Below are 19,862 nucleotides of genomic sequence, written 5' to 3'. Positions count from 1 at the left end.
AATATATACTGTGGATTTAGTTTTAGTCAGTGTTTAACTGATATCGATAACCTGGCCAGGGGTTCCTATAACTGTTAAAAAAAGTCAATGGCGCTACAACCTTTTTTTTAGGTCTGGGCCTCAGATTTCTGTATCTATTTCATGATCGTTTGTATATCGAATAGGCAAGTAGGTGATAAGCCTTCTGTGCCTGACACACGCCGTTGAATTTTTTGGGCAAGGCAAGCCGGTTTCCTCACGATGTTTTCCTTCATCGTTTGAGCTAATCTTAAATGCGCATCTATAACTATTAACTTACTTAATTACTAAGCCCCAGTAGTGGGACTCAACCCACACCAGCTCCTGCGACTAATTAAAATAAAAGGCTAATTACTCTAATACGATGTCCAGCATATGGTATGACATATAGTTAGTCAGTGGATTTCATTTCTCGATCGTCGTTTCTATTAGATTTTGATATATCTTGCGTTGCGAAATAAATAGGGCAGGTAGAAGAATATACATATAAAGTCTTCCACGTTTTGCTTCACAAGATTCTTCTTGAACAATGGATTCCACTTCTGGTGGGGGTCTTCTCTGGTACCAACTGTTCATTAAAAGATTATAGTCCTTCCTCAGACAACGCACCCATTATAATAGGCGTCCGTGAGCCTGCCATTTTAAGCGTTCCGTAAGCGGTAAAACAAAAATATATGGCTAATAGTACTTAGCACCAAGTCGCAACTCTGAATCTAAGGGCTCAAACCTATCGAAAAAGTTCAAATTTGTTTAATACGATGTCTTGATCAGTATCAGACAGCTCCAATACATCAAATGCGATACAATGTTGTTGGCCAGTGCGTAACGTCATTTCGGTATTTGACACACTGAGTCTCATCTTATTCAAAGTCTATTAAAATATCTCGTGTGATATATAGATCTAAGTAACGGTAGAACCTACGAATTTTATAGCTTTTAAAAACATCTATACATACATCTAAACATATAACTTAATTTATATAATAATAAGTCAACTATGCAATAAAGTTAAAGTCAAGTCAAAAATCATTTATTCATATAGATAACACAGTGTACACTTATAAGTACTACACCTACAAAAAAATAAATATTCATTAAATGCTTTTAATTTTATATACTGCCAGTTCTCAAATCAAGGGCGTAGAAAAGAAGAGAAGAACTGGCAATAAACTGTCCGCCACTCTTTTTAATCGCCAAGTTTTTTTGTTTTACACAACGTTTGTAAGGAGCTGCAACCATTACATTACATTTGTCATGTGGAACATGACATCTTAAGTAATAAATAATAATAATATAAATTAAAAACAAAGATTATTATCACATTGTCAAAGATCCTCTATCAGCAGGAGGCATGGTGAAATGGGAGCACGCACTTACATTCTCGTGGAAACAACACGCAAATACATAGTCGAAATAACTAACATCACCGCATACACGAATTCAGGTACGACCAGTCAACACCAGTAGCACCAAATAATACAGTAAGCGAAGCAGTGCAGTGTAACTCGAAGCCGTGTCCAGCTATCAGGTCGTGTATTGAGAAGCGGTTGAGAACCAACAAATTACTATAGATAAACGAAACAAATGCTGAAGCCACGTAAAGCCAAGCGAAGGATAGTTATGATTATACACGAAATATACAAACCTACAAACGGGAAACGTTTAATATGTATCTTTAGATTTTATTCTGCCTTTGTTATGCTTAATTGAGTATAACATAAATAATTTGAGCGTTAGTATATAAACGATTTTTTTTTTGTTATGTCAAACCTCACAATGGGTATTCACGGGTTTTTCTTCGTGGGTAAGTGTTGAGATAATTTATTTTTAAATTAAATTGCTAATTTATTATTATCAAGAAACCATTAATTAGTCCAGTCACTTATTTATGTTTGGAGCGCTAAGTATGACTCCCGTTTGACACTTCTAATTTTGGCATTCGGAAGTCAAACTAAGCGCTAGTCTTCACTCTTCCTTCACCTTAATCGGGAAAAAGTATAAAGGTATTTTTTAAAGCAACTTAAAAACGGAATTAATCTAATAATTTGCCAAATATATTTTCTTAGTATACTTGTAGACACGGCAAGTATACCGCAATCATTGTTATTGAACTTTACATGCTTGAAATAAACGAGGCGAGCCCAATTAGACTATATTTCGACCTTTTAAAAATTTTGTAATAATTTATTATTATAACTTCGTTAAATGATGATTAACATAAAATAATTCTAATACAACACAATTTATCTATCACGGGCGCGTTGGCAGCCATTGTTGATTAAGGCGATAAAAAAAATATTACAAATTCAAATGATGCAATTATGTAAATTATTTTGATAAATACCTATATATTTTAATTCTCATGTGATAGTATATAATCAAACGGCACTGTATATTCTGTAGAACTGAGAATAAGTATATTTTAAACCCCTAAATCATATGGGTGGCCCATTATTATAATATGTTTAACTAATAATATATATATATTACCCTTAATTTCCACTCTTCTACCACAAACCTCTATATTTTAAAAACGAATTCATAAATAATTGTAATAAGGCCTATTTTAAAAGCAGTAAAAAATGGTCTTTTGTTAGGTTTTGTAAGATTTATAGCTATTTTTAGCTATTTTTGTCGCAATGGAAATGACAATTACTGTCTATTTAAAGTACGTTTCAATTACGAGAATCTAAACGTTATTTCATATAATATCCATTTCTCGTTTTGACAACAATTATAAATAACTGTTATTATTATTATAGCATCTGACATTTGTTGTTTTTTTATTTATTATTATCAATCTGATAATTAATAGTAAACATCTCGTGCTATTGAAACGAAGGAAGATACGTATCCGTCTTAATAGAAGCCTGTAAGACGATGTATGAACCACTAAAATAAGTTACAAAGAAATAATGCCGCTTTTGTTTTACTAATTTTAGCAACTTAAAAGTACTTTATTACTCAATTGTTGTCGCTATTGAAAGTGGGTGAAATGCTATATCGAGTGTATCTTTATTTGGATGAAAAGCTGAACGAGCCAAAGCCAATTGCTTTCGATGCTTTAGGGAGTTCGGCGTTAAATCGAGAGATGTTATATGGACTTTAAAGTGTATATTGTAATTTTAGTTCTCTTTCTGCCTTGTAAGATCTTCAATTAAAATCTAGATCTATTTTTTTAATAAACTGGTTCATACGGCTACTTAAACTTAGATTTTTCTGTCTATAACTTCAGAGACAATGTAAAAGAACGTCTATGTACTACCATTATACATCCACATACTTAATCACTAATCTTTTTTTTAAAAGGCTTTTAATTATTTTTATTTCTTTACATTACTGATGCTCATAAGTGCTTTGGACTTTATTATTTATTTCTTAGTTTCGTGTTTTTTCGTATAAAAACAGTATTCGCAGACTTTTTACGAAAGATGCTTAGAAATATGCTTGGATATTACAGTACTGATAGCAAGTGCAGCCGCCGCACCCTGGCGCTGCTTCCGCACCAATGGTGGTACGGTATGCTTTGGGGACATCGGCCAGCCTTCCCTTAGCCCTCCAAACATCAACATAGGACGTGCCGGCCCACCTTGCACCGGCCCGGCCACGATATACACCCCTTGCTCTTGCCCTCCGCCACCATGCCCACCACCATGCCCTCCACCTTGCCCACCACCGTGTCCAGAGCCCGAGCCATGCCCATGCGGATATTAAGGCACCCAAGAACCTGTTAAATTTGGGGTTTGAAAATTGATAAATTTGGGGAAAATGGGTTAAGCATTTAAGAAATAGGTCACGTTTGATTCACAATGTTCCTATAATTGGCTTTGTCAATGTTTGGTTGATAACGTAAATAAAATGTTTTTGGACTGAGTTTGTATTTTACTTTATGTTGTAACAAGTATGATTCAAATTTGTTAATGAAATACAATTTTATTTATATTTACTACTGAGTGACTGTTAGACTTAGAGTGCCTTATAGCATTTTATGAAATAATAATGCTTCAATTATGTTTAGCCTATCCACCTTAAAAGGCCGATTACAAGATCAAAAGACCGATTAAGTACCTTTTTTTTCTATGATTTTGGTAGCTTGTACCTTGCGGAGTTTTTAAATTTAGCCAGAAGCTATGGAAACTTCTTTTTGTATTTTTAAATTGAATATTGGGGTAAATCCTAAAAACTAAACTTCTAACTTTTAAACCTTTTTTGAGTAGCTTTAACAAATTTTAGGAAGCTGAGATATTTTTTTTTACTTAAACAATATTTAAGACAATCGTTTCACAGAAAAAAAAACTGCAAAATACCTACAACAAAAACAGTGTACTGTATATCAAAATTGCAAATGCAATGATAATTATACATTAGCTTAAATAATAGCTTTGGAGATGTACGGATATATTTTTAAATCTTGACAATTGACAAATGAATCTGTTTATAGTGTCTTTTTTTACCTACTTCGCATTTAATACTCGTACGGTGAAGAAAAACATCGCCAGAAACTAGCACGCCGCGCAGACGTAAAAAGGCGTATTTCGGGCCTACTTGCCCATAAGGAAAATCAAATGATCACGAAACATATAGAAATCTGAGCCTTTACCAAATCTATTTCTATATTCGAGTGCCTGGAGGACTTATTAACGATAACATTGTTGCCTTAGCACAACTTTATATTAAAAAATAGATGTAATCAAAAAAATAAGCGACATTCAACATTAGTTACCTAATGAACTCCAAAAATACGTCCGATTTTGATAAAACTGTTCGTTAAAAATATAGGTAACTGTTTTAAATCTATTATGAGATTACTTCACGACAATTATTAAGATAATGTTCCGTTATTTGTGTTTTCCGGAACTACTGTTTTAATAAACAGATCATGACTGGCCACGGGCAGCGCATCACAGCTGGAAAAGTTGTGCCTCAGAATTATCAAACGGTTCAGTAACTCTTCTTATGCTATTCAAAGAAGTAACGCGTGATAAATACATTATCTTACTTCAGTTCCCGTAATTCGAAGTTTTAGAAACGAGTCTTAGCGTGCTGACGTACGTCATACATTATTAGAATTTTGTTCGTTGGTACTTTGGTATAGAATCCCTGGCATGTAGACGTAAACAATACGACCTGATGTTTTTACACGCTACAGCAACAGTTTAATGCCCTGCCTAATTTTACTATTTCACACGCCTTCTTCTTAAGGCAAACCTAAATATTTCAAATTCTTCAGTCTAAAACAAAATATTTACGTAACGCAGTCATGTATCGAATACCTTCTAATTAAAACACAAATTACCAGCAAATAGATGTATTAAAATTAACTAAAATATCCAAAAAAATAATAGAAAAATCTCTGGTATCCTTAATAATAATAATTCTCTAAATGTGTTTTAGGCTTTTGTGTAAAACGTAATCGTGTAGGCATTGTATAGGTTGGTGAAATACTGATAAGAAAATAAATTAATAGATTACCAAGCGAACCTGGCGTGTTTGAACGGTTTCAATATAGTTATTTACTACGAATATGCGTAGCGCTTGTTTAAGATCTCAAACTAAATCTCTGAAGTTCTAATTGCAAGCTATAAGGAGTTACAGAGTAGTAGAAGGATGGAACAATTATCAGTTTCGATTGTTAAAAAAAGACAATTTAACTTAAAGGTATCCAAACAAATGAATCCCATATATTGTTAACATAACAGTGTTTCCGATATGTTTTTTTAACAATGATTGCTAATCTGATTGTTACTTTAACATCGCTCGCTAGCGTTCTATGGATCAATGTAATCACAACTAAGGTTAGATCTAGGGTTTTATAACATAATGCTGCTGCAGGGTTTGAACGACCTGGATAGTTTTTCGAACCGACCATCTCATTAAAGGAAGGATCTCATCCTTTGTCTTGATAACTGGTTATATATGTTTGTACATGTCGTCTGTACCTATTAGCGAGGCCACACGTGTAATTCCTAGTTTTGAATGGTGGTGGTTGGTGCGACCAAGGATAAAAATGTATGCAATGTTTCAGTTACAGAAAATTTTTCCATTGTCGATCTTTATTTGACTAAGTAACATTATCGAACGTAAAACAAATGAAAGGCTCTACTATAGTTTCGAATTTAACATTTTTACCTCGCTTCGCTTAGAAACATTTTGTAAAAAAAGCGATTAAAAATAATTTCGAAAAGATGCCAGTTCTCGTCCCTAGGCAATAAGTTTACATTTATTTATTTTTATCTACACGATTATTAATAAAAAATACAATTGCAACAAATTCATGCTTATACAGCAGGATAATACTATAATGTTAGACTCCAAGGTTTAACCTCAAGGAGATTTAATAGAAACAACATTATATCAATTAACCATTTATTTCACCCCATTGCCATTCCAAGTAGATCGAATGGCATTTGTACAGTTTTAAGTGGAAATGTGGCAATTTTAGATATGGCTGGCATTCCTGAATCGTATTGCAAGTCCTGGCAGAATTTGGGGCATGCCTGGGTACATACACCTGTAAAACGTAGAAAATTATTAAAATAACTCCAAACAAACTGACATAATTTAATCGATAGAAAACGTTATAAGTTCTTGAGTTTTATTTTATTTTATTTTAAATTCAATTTTTTGACATACGAATGTCATATTAAGTAGCCCTGTCTCGCCTCTTACCGCTTTACCTCAAGCTGAGGCTGAAGGTTCGTATCAACGCGCTTCACTCATATCACTCGATATAATTATTCCATATTTCCAATACAAAACTAAATGAGACAGTTAAAAAGTAGGTTAAGAGAAACGCTTGGAAGCGTGGACTTATCTCTTTTAATCAATCTCTTCTAGGCAAACATTAGATTTTTGTTTAATTTGCAAGCTATAGAGAGGAAACAGTGAATGTTTTATTATATTTTTGGATTAATTAATTAAAATGAAGAAAATAAAAAAAATATATCATTTTGATTAAAATAAAACAAAATCGTCTTTCAACAAAATATCTTATCTACGATATTTATTGTAGTTACTTTCCCTTGATGTCCCAATGTCTTGGGACGCCTTAGCTTATCAATTGTATAGATATTATTGTATGTTCGTTACGAATATACCTAGTAACTAAAGGACCGATTTCCAATAAACATATTATTAAATAAATAATACATATTAAGAGGACTGGACTAGTAATTAAATAATCAAATACATACCCATAATTAAAAATAACAATTTGTATATAATCATCTCAGTGTGAATCGGAACTAAAATAAAACACAACAAAACTCACTTTTATATTTTCGATATAGAAAATATTATTAATTCCACCTGTTCCGAATGAACGCTCGATTGCATTTAATAAAAATATTGTTATATTTAATAAAAATATTGCATTTAATAAAAATATTAATATTTATAACTAAAAATTCTCAGAATAATAGTTAAACTTTAAAAGCACATGTATACGTTGATTAGTTTCTGTTCGCTCGTTCGGCGGATCCAGGGTAGATTTTAGGGCCTCAAATTGTTAAAAGCTTTTGTAAGTGCGATCCGTATCTTCTACATTGTAAACGACACAAACTTTTGTTTACGGCATACCAATACAATTCATATCAATTCTGGTTCGTTTTGGCTCCTAATTTTGGAAGGAGCAAGGATGTTCTATCTACATCTATTATAGTAGTGTAACTGTGAAGAATACTCCTGGGCTACTTAGAAAAACAAATGCCTAATGTTCCGAGTTTTAATAATTTTAAGATTTTTAAGATTTTTAACAACTCTTTACATGATAAAGATATTTCAGTTTATGTTACATACATTGTTTGTATGGAGTGTATAACTCAGTTAGACGCTCATGTGGTCCGTTGTACTTAAAGTCCTTGCTCATTAAGTTAGTCTAGCTACCTCCAGAAGCTCAGAAGTTTTCTGTGCACTTTACAGGTTTTACGGAGTGACCTCACTGTTCCGAGAATTTCTGGTTGGGAAGCCACAGCCACGCATTGCAGGACTGCGTGGCTGCCTGATACGTCTGTTATGAAACAGCCTCTGCACAAGGGACTGTCTGAAGTGCCATGAACAAATATATGTTTGTAAAGATGGCCTGTTATAGTTTATTATGATATCATTAATTCTGTTGGGGCTTAGAAGTAGCTGTGCACAGAAGTAGCACTGGCGGGTTTACTAACGGAAGTGCAATTTTGCATTGTCTGCAGTGCGCGTTTTACGACAATCGGTAATGTTGGAGTTCTGCGGATCTTTGACGAATCCAGTTTCTAACTTGCAAAAAGGGCAAAGGAAGGGTACAGGCCTGCAGAGATCATTCCGGATTCTTTCTTTGCATGCTCATCGGCAGCATTTATATACATTTCAGACACTTAATTTAAACCATTATAAAAACACTTAAATCAACCTCCGTAATCTTGTGCTTGGTAAATACTAACACACACCGGTCAGGTAGGATTTGAATCGCGTTCATACAGACGCGACAGTCTTCATTTTATAATATCCATGGATGCACCGATGCCGGACGGACGGACGGACGGATTTTCTTTATTCGGTTTTCTCAATCTATCTACGTATTTTCTGGAACGTGATCACGATTTGCATTGTTTCGAACTTTGCTTTGAAAAGAAATTAAATATTTATTTGAAAGTTTCAAAATCCCTAACTTCTTCGCATTAACATTTTAAAATACTTTTCGGCAGTTTCTTCATACATAAGAAATGAGTTTGACTGATTTCAAAGATAAATAAAAATTAATCGCAAAATAATAGGTTGGGGAAGAAGTTTCTTCGCATTTAAAAAAAATCATATTTTTTTAAAATAGTTTATTCACATTTAACTAAAGTATGTAGGTACCATTTTGTTTGATAACTTTTTGTCAACTTGTAGGTAGGGACATGATCCCATTGCTATAGGAATTTTAGGGTTTCTGATCAAAATGAAAAACCACACCGCTTCTCTTGATTAATTCCGGCCGCTTTCTCTCAACTTCTTGCTTTAATCTCATCAGTTGTTCTCAGTAGAGTTCAGAATCGATGGTCCTGAATAATGCCCTTCCGGGCTTGCCACCACACACACAGCATCACCTTGTTGCGACTTAACCCGGGTTTCGCCACAGTCTGTGAAGCTTGACCGGCCTCTGATCACGACCTTTTTCGCAAGTTCTTGTCGTACGTGATCCACTTTTTATCAGCTTCTTTAAAAATGGTTCGGTTTCAGTACGTCGTAATAAAGAATCATATACTCCTTGTATACGGTTCATTAGGTTTCTTTCAGTGAGCTCGTGAGGTACCCAAATATTGAGGATTTTGTCTACCCAGTTTTTTTAAAATGCGCCAAAACTGTTTTGTGGTACCAGTTCCCAGTTCTTCAGCTACGTCGTAACTACTGATATGCCGATCTTGCTCCACTTTTTCAAAAATGGTATCCATTTTATCCGTAATAGGGCGACGTAGATCTTTGACATGAAAATTTCCGGATTGAAAACGCTTAAACCAAATTTGTGCTACTCTCACAGACACTGCACTAGGTCCATAAATATCATAATTTATTTCGCGGCTTGCGTTGCATTTTTTTATTGTAGCATTTTAAAATGTATCGAATTAACGAATTTAAAGTATATAGTATAGCCAAAGAGGTTTTATTACAAGTTCTCACATACTATAATGTAATTTCGCACAGGTATATAGAATGTAAAAAATAATATTAAACAATACATATCAAAAATCTACTATACTGTAGAAATTTATTATATACAAACAAAATATTTTGTATCTGTATTAAAGTCCAATTTAAAATCCACTTGAAACTTTTCACGAAATAAAGTCTAAGGTTTCGAATGTTGGCTGCAAATTGGGATGAGTTTGACAGTTAAGTCCAATCGCACGATATAAAACTTTTCAACTCTCCAAAGTTTTAAATACATTTTAAAACCCGAAATACAAACGGCCAATTCTTTTCCTATTATGATATAAATCTAGCACATTTTAGAACTAAATCAGGTATTCACTGCTAATGTCCTGCAACTACTATAAGCCTTATTTACTAAAATATTATCTAATTAAAATGAAGAATATAACAGGAAATCGCTTTAAGATTCTACGCTTATAAATAATGGAAACAGTTTTCGGCTCAGTTATTCTTCTGTAAGTACTATAATTTATAAATTTTATAATCACTGAAATAATTTAGCCTTTAAGACTAATAAGTAACCTTATATAATATTGAACAAAAGAAAGTATCCAACAACGCTGCTTACAGTCCCTATTGATGTACGGCAAAGCAAGAACGCTTTGGTGTTCTATTTTTTACACTTACCACTTTTTAGCAACTTTCGATCTTCCCACTGAAATTTGACTCAGTGAAGTTAATTAATCAGACTTAAAGTTCCATTCCAGATGTGATAGACTCCAAGCTTTAAATTTACATCACAGTAAACATACACAGAGCTAGCCATGAAAAATCTGATAGTATAGACTTGAAATAAAGCACTAACAAACCGTGTCGTAACACAATAGTCTAATAAAAAGACTAATTGACAGAAACATTTAAAATAGAAATGATATAAAATGTTTTGTGTATGTTGAATTAATTACCTACTCAATAATAATAGGCTATATTTCATTCAATTTATATAAAGCTACAGTAATATATTATATAAAGACCCGGGATCGGGTCTCTAAACCTTCCTTAATTACACCACCTAGTGGTAGAGCTAACTTTTGAGTTCTCCTTCAACGAATATTTGTAACAAAAACAAAATAACATTAACTTATTGTATTATTTATATAATATATTATAATATGTTTGTTATATTATTATGTTTATGTATAAGTTATATTTAACTAAACCTTCCTTAATTAACCTTATAATTTTTTTTATTAGGTATGTAATATATTATATTATTATATATATAATATTCGTAATAAAATAAAAACCATATTCGCTCACTAATCTTATTGTAGCTAAGCTTAAATATCAACTTCCAGGGTAAAATGAATAACGTTTGTCGAAAATCGTTAGTAATCATTGATATATAATTATTCCCCCCTATCAGTTTACGTCTTATCAGTTTTAAGTAAAGTACTGTTTCGTCTATAAAATTGTTTACGCTGTGAAAACAATTATACCAATCATAACTGTCCCAATTTTTTCATCTGATTTCTCTTCGACATCTAACACGAGGCCGGCCACGAAGAGCTTTTGACCTTTTAATATATTTTGGCCACGCCGTCATCATTATTCATTGATCTGAACCTTTTTTTTGTCATTTAAATCATGATAAAGTGGGTTATTTGGCCAAGTGGGTTCAGCGTGCGGCTCTCAACCCTATGGTGTACCTGTTACCATCCCTGAGCATCAATGGCATTTATCTTTCGCTCGAACTATGAACATAGCGAGAAAACCGCTATGCTTGATCCAAAAAAAGCGATCGATAGCGTATGCTCATAAGAGGCTGATCATCTACTTGCCAAATCTAGATACTGATTACCATGTACAACCCATTATAGAGCCAGTCCAGCCTAGGAACTACAATTTGAAGAGAAGTATTTGATTTGATCAGATTGCAAAATGATCATGAAACAGATACAGAAATCTGAGGCCTTAGAAAGGTTGTATCGCTACTGATAAAATTATTTTTTAAACATGATAAAAATAATGTTGATTCTTTCTAATTTTTGCATGAAAGTTATTTTTTATGAATGATGTGGTAAACGTTGTCACAAGTGCCGTGTGAGAACGAATATTCCAGACTTTTTATTTATATAGTTGGCAACCCTATACAAAATTGACGATATGGTATACCCAAATAAGCGTGAACAAACGTTCAAAGTTATGATTGGTATTCATTGCAATACCGATACTGATTGAAAGTTATATTAGAATTGGCTTTGTTAACTATAAATGAGAACCGTACATAGTTTATGTTGGGTAGAATAAATATTATTTGTTTATAGAATGTAGTATGAGATCAACACTGTAGAACAGTTTTGACGGCTACAACGTACGACTCTCATCTGGGATCATATGTTCGTACTCCGACTGTGCACCTATACACTTTCTATGTTTGCTTAACACTCTTACGGTGAAGGAAATCGTGAGGAAACCCACATGCCTTAGAGCACTATTTCCCGTCGTCCACGCCCCGCAGTAATTTGTATTATTTGTTTTTGTCTTGGCCGGTGGGCCCTTGACAGCTCAGCTCGGGCTGACAACCCACCTCTTTTTGCGTCGACAGTTAAAAATCAAGACATGTGTGTTCATGGGTGGCGGTCACAACAGCGCCCGTACCCTGTAACTTCGAGCGCCCGTGGTACCGGGTTTTTTGTACGCAAATTCGATGTAGAGTATTCAAGCCGTGATGATCGCGATCGCTGTTGGCATCACTTTGGAATTTACAGAGTAACGCCCCCGTGTTTGATCCTTGTTCTAAAGAATACAAGATAGTTTCGTGTATTTACCCCGCAACAAGATATTATCCTGTATTTAGTCAATTTCAGATTCTCATTACGATCGTTCAGGAGTTAAACAAAACGATGACCCCATAGCTCAATGCCCCACTTTCGGACACATAACGAACTAAATGAAACTCCAAAGTGTACATTTTCAATTTAATTCACGCCTCAATGACAGCTATCAAAGCCAGTGTGGCCATTTCAAAAGTGGGGTTGCTATTCAAAAACATAAAAACGGATCTCAAGTTTTAATTAAAAAGTTTGCAGAAAGAAAAGTTTATTGGTCCTATACAGTTGAGTTTTAACGTATTTCTTTTTAATTTATTCACAGATAGTTCATAAAAATATCTCAATTTTTGTAGAAGTTTAACATTTCAAATCGCTAAAATAAAGAAAGTATTAAACTGGTATAATAAACACAAAAGAGAAACACAATTTAGAAGGTGGATAAACCAAAATAATGAGACAGCAGGGTACAGGCAGAGAGTGGCACTGTGCAGACGGAATTGACGGGATTTGGAGGAGGCCTTTGCCAAAAATGTGTGCGTGTACACACGTAAGAAGTGAAATTTCTTTATGACCTTGTTTTTCGAAATATGCAACTTTACAGAAATTGGTTAAATAAAGTTAAATTAGATAAAGTTCAACAAAAGGTTTTTATTATCATAGACATGAATGCAAATAATACAATCATTCGATTTTACCTTATTACTATTAAGATTATTACAGAATTTCATTAATTTTAATAGAATTATTACTATCATTGTTATCGTTATTAAATTTTTTTGTTATTTATGGCTTCGAATCTCTTCGAACCAACCGTGGTTCAACTAGAAAAAGATGGCGCGTAACGGAAAAATGTGACGGTAATTTTTTTTTCAACACCGATAAAGAAGATTCACTTTAAAAAGAGCACACAAATATCTAGATATATAAGTGTATTTCATTGAAAAGTATCTGATAATGCCTTTGTTATTACTATTAATTTATATATTATTATATCGTTATGTGACACGGTGATGCATATACATACACTCACGTATTGCAGCACACAGACCAGCAGTCTTGGGCGGTAGAGACAGATTACAATATAAGATTTTAATTTCCGTTTTGAAGTAGCAATTTTTGATCCGCGTTGACGACTATTGAGCACAGTTAGTGCGTACCAATTATTAATAATTAACAAGAATAATTGTGTATGCGTACGTTTTGTAATAATTATGAGAACCATATTTATTTTTATTACTTTGTAAGTTAAGTATATTGTGTGTTCTTTGAATTTGTATTTTGGAAATAAAACCGACTTAACAAACTTTAATGTACAAAAATGTCTTTAAAATATTGGAATTCTTACATTTTGAATTTATCTAGTAAATAAATAGAAGAAAATTGTATTTTTGTATGTTTGATAGGAAGTCAAAGGGTACTTCTAAAAAATTATTTTACCTATATATAGTAATGATAAATTGAGGCGATGCCGGGAAAGGCTAGTAACTAATATTAAGTCTCGTAGCTGGCATATGAAAAAAGCCATGCGGCAAGGAAAAAGTAATGATATTAGACATTTATCACATACTTGAAACACAGACTGTTTACAATAGTGTCATATTATTTAAACACGGTTTGAAGAAGGCTAATAGAATTACAAGATGGCTCTATTTCTTCTAAACTTGACATTTATATATGGCCAAGCCTTAAGAATATACAATAATAAAACGTGAATGTAATATGTTATATATTTTAATAAGTCAATGTTTTTTTTAACTGTCGTGTGTAATGTCACGTACTCCATGGGGATATGCCATGGGGTTGGAGACAGACATATTTGCGCATATTTCACCTGTCACGGCTATGAATAGCGAGTAAAACCAAAATGGAAATAGACATCACGAGTATAATAGATTGAATAATTAGGCCGCACAGAGGCAGTTTGTCGGCGTGTTATCGTTCAACACCACTCTTATAAATACACTGTACTAAAGGCGTCAGCACAATATCTTGTTAAGTCAGCAAAAACATGATAAAGTATCTGTGAAGTGTTGCTGTTGCCTTTTCTTATGCGATTAAATAATATAATGGTGTCTCTATATTAGCTTTAACTCGTGGCTGGTATTAGAGTCACTTTGTTAGAATTTAACGCGAGAAAATATTTGTTTTATTTATTGTAGTAATGAATCGTTTATCAAAACCTAAACATATATAAAGTTCGGTACCCGGGGCAGTACTTTTAACGCTGGCAGCATTTCTGCACCAGAAAGCACCAGATCTGTGGTCACCAGTACTATCTACCAGGCGCCAACTTAAATCTTTAATTAGCGCCTGTGCACTTCAACCCCACGACCCAAGGGTCTCTACTCCAAAGGGAACAAAATCGAAGTTGAAGGAAAGACTCTTATATTATTTTAATTGTTTTCGTTACAATCCGTTTACGTGTTGAAGAATGTTTTCAAGATTATTATAGAATATATTAGTATATAATGCGCTTTAACCCGAGTTAATTTTGTAGTAGAGAATTGTTATATATGACGCAACCATGTAGAACCACGATAGAGTATTTTACTCTACTAATAAATACTAACAACTAAGACGCAATTGTTACTACGTATAGCTTTATGATCTGAAATAATATTATAAAACATTCTCAATCAATGTTCAATGCAATTTGGAGCATCCAAGCGCCAAAAGTCGATATAAAGATAACAGCCGATTTATCCGAAATATTCAGAAGCTTCAGATCGCAACTGGAAGATTTCTGCAATACGTCACCCACTGGAACAAGAGCATAACGGAGATGACGGACCAACGCCTATGAATATACAGAAATTGTAATATAATTCTTAACAAAATATGTATATAAAATAAGGCCACGCAGGACAAGAGTTGGGGAGATTAATAAAGTTGTAATAGAAATAAAAAAAATTAATGCATTCTCTGGCCAAAAAATATTTTTGAATCCACAGTTTCTGATAGAATCTTAAAAATTCAAGTTTGTTTCAAAAATGATCACTGATACAGTTCTTTCGTAGAGTATTGATACAGCTTTACATTTGTGAATGAATTTTTAAATTCGGTCAAGTAGCTATTGAGTTGTTGATTTCAAATAAAAATCCAATTTTTCCTCTTTATAATACATTGTATATTAAGAAATGTTCACTAAATGATCTTTGACGAATGAATATACCTATTTATCCGATTTATGTAATTAAAGTACCAGTGAAATTGTATTTATGTGTTTGTGGAACAACTAAGCCCAGCTTTTATTAAGGAAAAAGTGAAAACGGTCTTTAGAGTCGAAACCCGTATGTTAGAATTACATTAAATTAGAATGATTGACAGGCAAAACGAGCAAGTAAACAGATACCGTAATGTATCCACCCCACGACCTATTACCTATTACGAGACTATAAAGTAATTAATAATATACTTATACGAAGACAATTTAAATAATAAAATCCTTAACATCTACTACTACAACGGCACGATTAAAAAACTGCTAAAGGACTGGCTACAGAACACTTCTTATACACATAGATGTTGCTGAGACATATAGTTACACACTCACACACCTTACATTCACCCATGCTTACAAATCAGAAAGTTGTCAAAATAATTGTGTTCCGAAAACTAAAACTTCTTAAACGTGTTAAATTTGTTATGAAAGTCCTGGAAACCCTGACACAGGTATTTGTTACATAAAAGGCTCCCAAAATGTACTTGATTTGCATAATTTAACTTGTAACGAATAAACGCATTATGTAATAACCCAAGAGTGTATCAGTTACCTTTTGTAATATTAATTTGTATATATTTTCGCGCAGCCTAGACTCTTAAGACATTCCGCACGAATTGCCTTACCGCATGATCAATTTCGCCCATAAAATACCTATTGCCACGATTACACTTAGGATCGGACGTCGCTCATTAAAGCCAGGCTCAATAATATCTGATAATTCGACATTATCATGGCTACTTAACCCTCCCCATATTTGACCCTCCTGTACATTTAGTGTCCGATATTTCGTTTAACTGTGCGGTTGTACCAGTGAATAGTTAGTGAATGGAATAATAAAACTAAATGGTAAGCAAGAAATAATTAAATTAATCTAACGATGTGTATTTATTTAACGGAAAAATATGAGTGTTTTCTTCGAGTGTGATTTTGTTCCCTTTGGAGTAGACTCTTGGGCCGAGGTGTTCAAGTGCACAGGCGCTAATTGAAGATTTATGTTGGCGCCTGGAAGATAGTGGTGGTTTTCTCGCTCAACGAATAAGTATCGTAATTCAGCTTTAAAGGTACATTACCTCGCGGACGAAATGTTTTAAATTTATTTTAGTGTTCTATTGATTTAATTTTTAAAGTCCAATAATGTCATGAGCTCCATAATTAATAACTATAAATAATACCTACCATAAACTTTCATTAATATTACTGTATAATTTATTAAAATAATTAATTGCTGTTAATGTGTAACCAGCCCAATAAAGTAGTTCCAAACCAATTTGACTTGAGGTGCTTCAAGAAAAGAGCGCACATGCGACCCTTCTGGCAATGTGAATATCCACCTAAGATTAGGTGAGCCTCCTGCCCGTTTGCATCCTATTACATAAAAATAAAAAATATATGATAAGGAGCTTACAAATATTTAAAAAAACGATGGAAAGATAGAGTGTGACGGAGAGTTTCGCCAGTTCTTCTCGTCCTACAATTTATGAATTGACAGTATATGTCAATTTAGAAGCTTACTGTACTGAATTTCCTTCGCCGTACGATGGATTGTTAAATACACACATAAACAGAAAGTTCATTGGTGCACAGCCGACCCCAGGGATGATACTACACTACACCAACACTGCTCTTGAAGAAATCCTTTAAATCCTCTCTTTTCACATTGGTGAGCTGTGTGGTCTCAAATATATTTCCTTGCGGTGTCTTTTTACCTTCTACAATAACAAATATCCATTGATTCGACAACACAAGCTTAGGGTTGAGAATGGTTTAACATATTCGTTATATCCGATAAAGGCTCGCATAGGTTTTCGGTAACACCAAATATTTTAGAAATAATTAAATTCTAGCGGACTTCGGTGTACGTTCGCGAGACGCGTTATTGGCAATATCCTAATATTTGCACGGTTCAATACATTTCAAAACCATCGTAGTTTCACTCATCTTCTCTGTAACATTTAACTTCTAATAGCGATACCGCGAGTATATTGAGAGATTTACGTCGTACTTGATTATAAAAACGTCGGGATAACGAAGAACAGAAGAAGACAGTTCCAATTTTACGTTATGGTATAATTGATGAATTTATTTTAAAAAAAAGTGTCTTTGAATCGTACTTACACCCGTTAGAAGTTATACTTCTTTGGCGTAACAAGATAAAAATTTCATACCTTTTATCTTTCGCCATAACTTACGTTTGTAGAAAAAAATTTACACTCATCATTTTTCCTGAATGCGCCATAAGAAGTGTAACTTCAAAAAAACTAAAATGTTGACTATAGCTAACTTTAGGGTGTTGGTTTTTTGTGACGGTGTACGAGCGCATCGTCAAAATTTACTCTCATCATTTTCCCCTAACGCACCAAAAGAAGTGTAACTTTAAAAATCTAAATTCTTACTTAGATATACGAACCTATTAACCAAATTTTTCTATTAAATATTATAGACATTTTATTTATCTAGACTAAATGAAAGAGGATATTTTAAAGTATAAATTACTCTTAATTTTAAAGTCGACATAACTGTCATAATTCAAATGAAGGAAGTTCACCCTTCACTGAGGTATTTCATTTTACAACTTAAAAGTTGTACTAGCAATTCATCGTTCGTGTAACATTATATTTTACATCAGTATTGAAAAAAAAATGAAGAGTGTGTCAATAAATAGACCCCTTATAAATGCGTAACTAGAAATAAAGAAAATATAAATGACGTACACAATGATTTAATTTTTGTTATTCGAAAACCACACTTACAAACAGTACGTTTTATCGAATAGTTAAGTTATATATGGAAACCGCAACACAGGTCACGTTCTCGTCCTAGATCTAGAATATTTATTTTTCGTATATTTATTATTTACAAGATTAATATTCTTGACAAAATTCTAATACTTGCCAAAATTCACAATTTGACGTTTTTAATAAAACAAAAAAAAACAGTGGAACTACAACCTTTTGAGGTCTGGGCCTCAGATTTCTGTATATGTTCATGATCATATGTCAATCCAATAGGCAAGTATGTAATCAGCCTAGCGTACCTGACACAAGCCGTCGACTTTTTGGTTTAAGGCAAGCCGGTTTCCTCACGATGTTTTCCTTCACCGTTCGAGATAATGTTATGCGCACATAGAAAGAAAATCCATTGGTGCATAGCCGGTGATCGAACCTACGACCTCAGGGATGAGAGTCTTACACTGAAGCCACTTGGCCAACACTGCTCATTAATAAAATGCTGCTCAGAACCACACAAAAATAATATACAAAATAATTTAATAAGTAAATAGCCCACCCATTAACACATCAAACACTCACACACATAAACACATACGCCCAGCCGCCTAGAATTAGTATTACTATTTGTTTTGTCATTATAAAAGCTACCAAAATAAATTAAATACATTCTTGCTTTGATTAAATAATAAAATAAATGGTACACGTTATACTATAGTTACTAATTAAGCTATAAAGGATTTAGGTAATGTCACATATGAGATTGAAATTTGATTTCCGTTAACATTTTAATTAAAATGGATCGGCGTCATGTTATAATTAAACATCAACTGTACTGTAAGCAACACATACACCCAGTTCTAAATTACACTAGTATGCCTGTGTCACAAACACATTCGGTCTGTTGTGGTGTTTTTTGTTTAAGTCACGTAACCATGGCAACGTTTTATAACAAGGCAATCAAAGATTAATTTATATTAAAACTCTACGACAGAACTGCACTGAGGTGACCACCTGGAAAGTACCAGTTTGACAATATATCTTTTTTCAATACAGCGTCAACTCAATTTGACAACCAAAATTTTTTTTCAGTTTGTATGCGTCTTAGCACATGCTCCCTCTATATTACAATTATTCAAAGAAAACGATCATAAACCACAACGTCATTAAAGTTACATAAGTAATAAAAATGTGTGCGTGTACTAGTGTACACACGTAAGTGAAACTTTATGACCTTATTTTTCAGAAATTGGTTAAATAAAGTTTAACAAAAGGCTTTCATTATCATAGACATGAATACAATTATTTTATTTTACCTTATTACTACTAAGATTATTACAGAATTTAATTTATTGTAATAGAATTATTACTATCATTGTTAACGTTATTATATATTTTTGTCATTAATGGCTTGGAATCTCTTCGAATCAACCGTGGTAGGGAATAGAA

At 33.2% G+C, this 19,862-nt stretch overlaps 1 protein-coding gene and 1 long non-coding RNA gene across 3 annotated transcripts in view; one reads left to right on the top strand and one right to left on the bottom strand.

Moving 5' to 3' along the window:
* LOC123715033 (limbic system-associated membrane protein-like) overlaps positions 1–19,862 on the top strand; it is a 107,764-nt gene that overhangs the window by 53,446 nt on the left and 34,456 nt on the right. Inside the window, exon 1 of one of the 2 annotated variants that reach the window (XM_045669819.1) lies at positions 16,517–16,533. The exons of the other annotated variant lie outside the window; for it this stretch is intronic. The gene's annotated coding sequence lies outside the window, so the exon portion shown is untranslated. Of the gene's footprint in view, positions 1–16,516; positions 16,534–19,862 lie in introns of those variants that run through there. 2 annotated transcript variants of the gene reach the window in all.
* Positions 6,371–7,264, bottom strand: LOC123715037. Its single transcript, XR_006754390.1, has 2 exons — positions 7,212–7,264; positions 6,371–6,529 (listed from the first exon to the last, which is right to left on the bottom strand). It is a non-coding gene; the product is annotated as an uncharacterized LOC123715037 (long non-coding RNA).

Source organism: Pieris brassicae, chromosome 10, assembly GCF_905147105.1.
Source record: "Pieris brassicae chromosome 10, ilPieBrab1.1, whole genome shotgun sequence".
Taxonomy (NCBI): domain Eukaryota; kingdom Metazoa; phylum Arthropoda; class Insecta; order Lepidoptera; family Pieridae; genus Pieris; species Pieris brassicae.
This window is presented reverse-complemented; position numbering and strand designations above follow the sequence as displayed.